This window comes from Carassius gibelio, chromosome A13 (assembly GCF_023724105.1).
Source record: "Carassius gibelio isolate Cgi1373 ecotype wild population from Czech Republic chromosome A13, carGib1.2-hapl.c, whole genome shotgun sequence".
Lineage (NCBI taxonomy): Eukaryota > Metazoa > Chordata > Actinopteri > Cypriniformes > Cyprinidae > Carassius > Carassius gibelio.
In genome coordinates this window covers 13,248,888-13,254,887 of record NC_068383.1, presented here as the reverse complement: position 1 = coordinate 13,254,887, position 6,000 = coordinate 13,248,888, and positions in this window count along the sequence as shown.

The window sequence follows — 6,000 nt, the reverse complement described above, 5'->3', positions numbered from 1 at the left end:
GTAACTTAGCATAAGGAAGCCAAGCTGCAACTTACTGTGCGTGATTGAACACTACGTTGAATTAGCAACAGCATGAGATGCTTTTTTATTGTGCATCAGAAAATGTTTGCACTATACTGCATAAATATACCTGTGGACACTAAACTGATTTTTGTGATCAGACCCTGAGACACTACCTCAGTTATTACACTGACAACCCTCAGATCATGGCGTTGAAGTGTGTTCTCCTTGGTTTCTTTTTATATAAGAAAATACTGAGAAACCAAAGCACTGTATGGACCTTCAGATAAACTTCATTCTATCTAAACGGTCTAAATTTTTCCTCACCGAATTCAATTAGGAGATCAGAACAGAGAACATTACTGCTCCTTTTAGGCCTAATCTGCTGATACAAGATTTTAATCACATGCCATCCTCTAAAGAGCACTATTAAAGCAAGCATGCCTTTGTCTTTCTTCTCTCTCTCTCTCTCTCTCTCTCTCTTTCACACACATTCTCTTTCTCACACACACTTTGCACTACATCCATTAGTGTCCATAGTAACGATGACAAAGGTTAAGCCATTTTCAAGATGGGACTATGGCACAATGTTTGCAGTATAGCATGTTATAGCCAGTAATTTTAATTAAAAAACCCTCAGTGTTTGGGGGGGTTTCACTCTCTCTCTCTAAAAAAGAAAAAAAAGAAAAAAAAGACTTGCAGGGCAAATAATGCTTTTTATTGCTTTAAGCTTCCTTTGTCTTTCTGTCATAACCTGTAAGTTCTCAAAAAACTGCAACAGACACTAAAACAATTTTGTGTCTAGGTTTTGCCTCTCATTAACCGTTGTTGTGAATAAGTAGAAAATGTATTTTGGCAGTAACTCCCAGTGTATATTTGTCATTGTCATTTTATCCCAGAGCTATAGCTCTTTGTCATTTTTCTGTGCGGGCACATTTGTAATTTATAAATACAGCAGGTCTCACTGTAAAAAGCCTGAGATTTCAAATAAAACTAGTACAAGTAACACCTTAATACTTAAATATGATAATTTTTTTAATAACATGACTTGCAGCAGGAGTACAATAAGAAAATGATTTACATTCAAATTACAAAGCTGATGCTAATCATTTGTGATTTGTAATGTATATAAACACATTTGTGATTTTTATGTACTGCAGTTTCCAATGTAACAAGCGTGAGATATCAAATTAAACTAGTACAGGTAAAATTAATTTGATTAAATATTTAAATGTCAAACTATTACAATTGTAGAGCTGAATAACATGACTTTCAAGGTGAGCATGATAGGAAATTGATTAATTTTCAAATTCATTCACATAAATAAAAGGTAAACCTTTAATAAAAGGTTCACCTAAAAGGAAAAATCTGTCATCATCATGTTTTTTTCTTCTTTAAACATAAAAGAAGATATTCTGAAGAATAACCAAAAATATGATGGTCAGCTTTGACTATCATAGTATGGAAAAATCAATGAGAGAGTCAATGGGGATCATCAACTGTTTGGTTACCCACATTTTTCAAAAATATCTTCTTCTGTGTTCAGCAGAAAAAAGTCATTCATACAGGTTTGAAACAACATGAAGGTGAGTAAATGATGAGAGAAAACTCATTTTTGGTTGATCTATCCCCTTCATGCTTGTCACAAAGAACAAAACGTAACGTTTTACAAAGAGTAAAGGGTTGTACATTAACAAAATGTCTTGTTTCATGATTAGGAAAGTACAGAATGTACTAAATGAGCACATTTTTAAGTACATTTGCTGTTAGCGTAACTTATCATCACCAAAGACCAAACCTCCAACGTCAATTTGTAATCACAAATATGAGGAAACTGGCTGCAAGCTTTTGGCTTCCGAGCTTAAAAACCAAATCCTTTTAAAAAAATTAAAATGCAAACAAACTCTACAGTTATACTATATATCACATTGATGGCATCTGATGAATTGAGGGTGCTGTTCTTCAGCTCGGAGAAAAACCAAAGCCTTAACAATTTCACCAGAGCTGTGGAGGGATGACAGATGCTTCTGTCTTCAGTGAAAAGTTTTGACTCATTGCTGGACAAGGCCATATTTCATGTTATAAAGCAGGGGAGTTGCAAAGCTACAGGCTTTCTCTAGGTTGATATTCTCACATAGAGCCAGAGATATCCACTGACATTATTAAAGTGTAAAGCCAAATCAGCGATCCCATGTGTACTTTGTAGTGTTGATTTTGTTTTGGACTCACAATAGCTGCAAAGCTCTTGTGAAATATCATGCATTTGTAGAAGAATCTAATATTACCTCGGTATCATGAATCAACGGACCTGACAAGCCAACTTGTGATGTCATCCTCTGAGTCTATATGTATGAGATGATGTCTACATCATATTCAAATTCAGCACTCTAGTTCCAGATTACAGAATACTTAGACTAAAATGAAGGAAACATTGAAACAAAGAACCAAAGTCTCCAGCCCCACTGATAAAACCATTAGGCTTAACAAGGAAATGGACTGTTTCATATCCAAGGCTTAAATGCAGGTACATACTGAGTGGAACATCTGTTTTTATCAGCACTGTGGTTTACAAGGAATATCATTAAGAATGTGAATGGAGCATTTATGAATTGTGCTAAAAGTTTCAAATAAAAAGAATGGAGGAAAAGAATGTATGGTGACAGGCAATTCTAATAACCATAAAAGCTTGGTTATTCTTACTGTCATTGATAGTACAAATTGTCACTGGTGATTGCTATCTGAAAAGCACTTTTGCAACACACATGGATTATCCATTACACAAGAATCTTGATCTGTGGAGTCATATCCTCTCCAGCTCCAGATCTACAGACTGATGAATATGTGCTGATATGCTGCTTGTATTTTTACATCAATTACTGGGAAGTGAGTGCTCAAAGCCATTGCAGCTTCCTGTTTCGGGTGAGGCGTGCTTCTGCATTTGCCCCTGAGCCACTATCAAGCCCTGCTGGGCTTCTCGATTAAATCACATCACCCTTGCTCAACAGCAATCCACTGTTCCCCTCAACAGAGGCAAAATATATTATAGATGATGCCTCTGTAAACAATGGCTCGAATGAGTGTATGTCCAGCCTGTGACCCCTTAAAATCTCTTTAACTCCACAATACATTCTCTGAGTGAATGCAGCCATCAACACGATGACAACTGATAGTTTTCAATCATTTCATAAAATTCAACTGGTTCAAAATTAAGTTACCATTTTAGGCCAAATAACTGAAAAGTAATTTTTTGTCCAGTGACTTCAGTCTGGATGACTTGATTTGCTTTTGTCCACAATATGATCATTATTTGCCTCATCCTAAAATAAGCAAACATAATCAATTCACTGTGACATTGAAAAAAAGGTCAAAATATGTATTTGCAAAACAAAAAATATGTGTGTGTGTGTGTGTGTGTGTGTGTGTGTGTGTGTGTGTGTGTATATATATATATATATTCATCAGATATTCTTCATTAGCTCTGAAACATAGGAGCCAGACACACACACACACACACACACACACACACACACACACACACACACACACACATATATATATATATATATATATATATATATATATATATATATATATATATATATATATACATATTACTGTTACATGTGTAATATTTAATTAATATAACAATACATATTCATACATATAAATATATAAACTTGTATGTATGTATTTATACGGTATATATACATGCATACACACAAATATTAATGCATATTTATATTAATACGCATATTTATATAATATATTTAACTGTATTAGCATTTGACCCTGTTTTGTCAGGAAAAAATGATTGATTATGGTTTGTCAAATGTGCATACTATAAATAAATTAATGTTTAAAATCAGTTGTTGGTTTGGCCATGTTTGTGGAGCATTAGTAGCCTAGTACATGTTTGGGAAGCATGAACAGTTTCTTTCATTTGCAAAGAAATATGTCCGCATTCACCATATGGTCTTGTGACAGCAGTGAGATCCATCACAAAGGAATTAGCATTTCCCTCTTCCTGCTCTGGCTCTCCAAACAACTGGATGATAAAGCTAATCAAACTTTCAGACCAGGACAATCAAACTAAAGCTCAGAAAATTAAACTTGATCCTCTAAAAGGCTCCTTGTATATCTCTATCAGCCATTTGCTTTTTAGATGTGATCATACTGGAAATTGCCTATTACAACTGCTATGAACTAACTATAAACAAATGCACAGTGTATGATGCTTAACATCTGTTCCTATTGTATCATGAACCGTTTTGCCCTCACGGCAGATATGGTTCTTTAGCCTCTGTATACAGCTGCATCTGTATTGGTATAAAACACTATTTTACTGTGAAATCAACTTAATCAACGAAAAAAAAAAAAAAAAAAAAAAAAAAAAAATATATATATATATATATATATATATATATATATATATATATATACAAGCAGTAATATTAGGAAATAATATTGCAATTTAAAACAACTGCTTTGTTTTTATATATATTTTAAAATGTAACTTATTCTTGTAATGTCAAAACTGAATTTTCATCAGCCATTACTAGCATTAAATAATAATTCAGAAATCGTATTGTAATATACTGCTTTTATGCTCAAGAAACATTTCTTCTTGTTATCAGTTGAACACATTTTTTTTCATGTTTTAAGTTCAATAGAATAATATTTATTTAAAATATCAATCTTTTGCAACATTATAAAAGAATCCCAAAATACAGTGATAGAGGCAGCTGAGGAATCTATATCAAATACATCAGAGCATTAGTTACACATAAACTAAATATATATAAGTATATACTATGTATAATTATAATTTTTTTTATTGCAAGAACTTGTTTTTATTGTTTATCAATAAGGATTCTGTGAATGCGTTTTGAAGAAAACAATTAGTCTGTCAGAGTAATTAAAAAGTAAAGTGTTTACAAACATGTTCAGTTTCTATGATTTTCTCAGGTTTTGCTCTCAACAGCCTCTGTCACCCATGCTGTGCCACGAGGGAGCTCTCAAGAATCCAGCAGTGGCTTTTTATGTAATCTGAATCCAGTCTATAGGCGTACAATCAATCTATGAAACCCTAGCTTTGGGTCTCCAATAAGCCCATGTACTGAGGCAATATTTTCACAGTGCATGATGGAATGGATCATATCGGCTGTCAGAGACCATCCTCCATGATACTGACTGCTTAAGGGAAGGTGTAAAACATGAAGCAAAGATGCATCACATTCCAAGTATTTGGAAGCTGTACAGATGTCTTTATTGAGTTTGTGTACTAGATAAAACGAATAATCAGACGGCAGCATTTGATGTACTTTTTCACTTTCAAAGAAACTAAATTGAGTTGAAACAACATTGTTACATAATGCTTACATAAGACCTAAATTGGAAACCAACCGTTTATCATCTTTTATAATCAAAACATGGATAAAAGCCCTCACTCAGAATATAATGGCTAATCAAATGGACATGTTACACCCGGTGATCACAAGCCATTGCTTGTCATTGGGACAGTGGAGACCTTTATGGAAAAACAAACACAGTAAGGACCATTTGATCAAAATGTGAATACACTTGATGACATAAGGGGAAACAGTGAAGCTGTGATGATACTATAGTGATGACTGACTGCACTCAGTTATCACTATAGTATCATCACAGTTTCACTGTTTCCCCTTATGTCATCAAGTGTATTCACATTTTGATCGAATGGTCCTTACTGTGTTTGTTTTTCCACAAAAGGTCTCCACTGTCCCAATGAAAAGCAATGGCTTGAGAAAAACTGGCCCTGAGATAAATAAAAACTGTGTGTACATCCAACACTCTGCCCACTTAAGAGTACCTTTAAGTATATCATTTTTGTTGTGCCTCCGATGTCCTTTAACTTATGAGGCAAGAAAAACAAAATGTTTGCAAGTGAGAAAATGACTAAACGTAAACAAACATTCTTAAACAGGGACTTTAATTAAAGGGTGTTCAAACTGGAGTCCATAA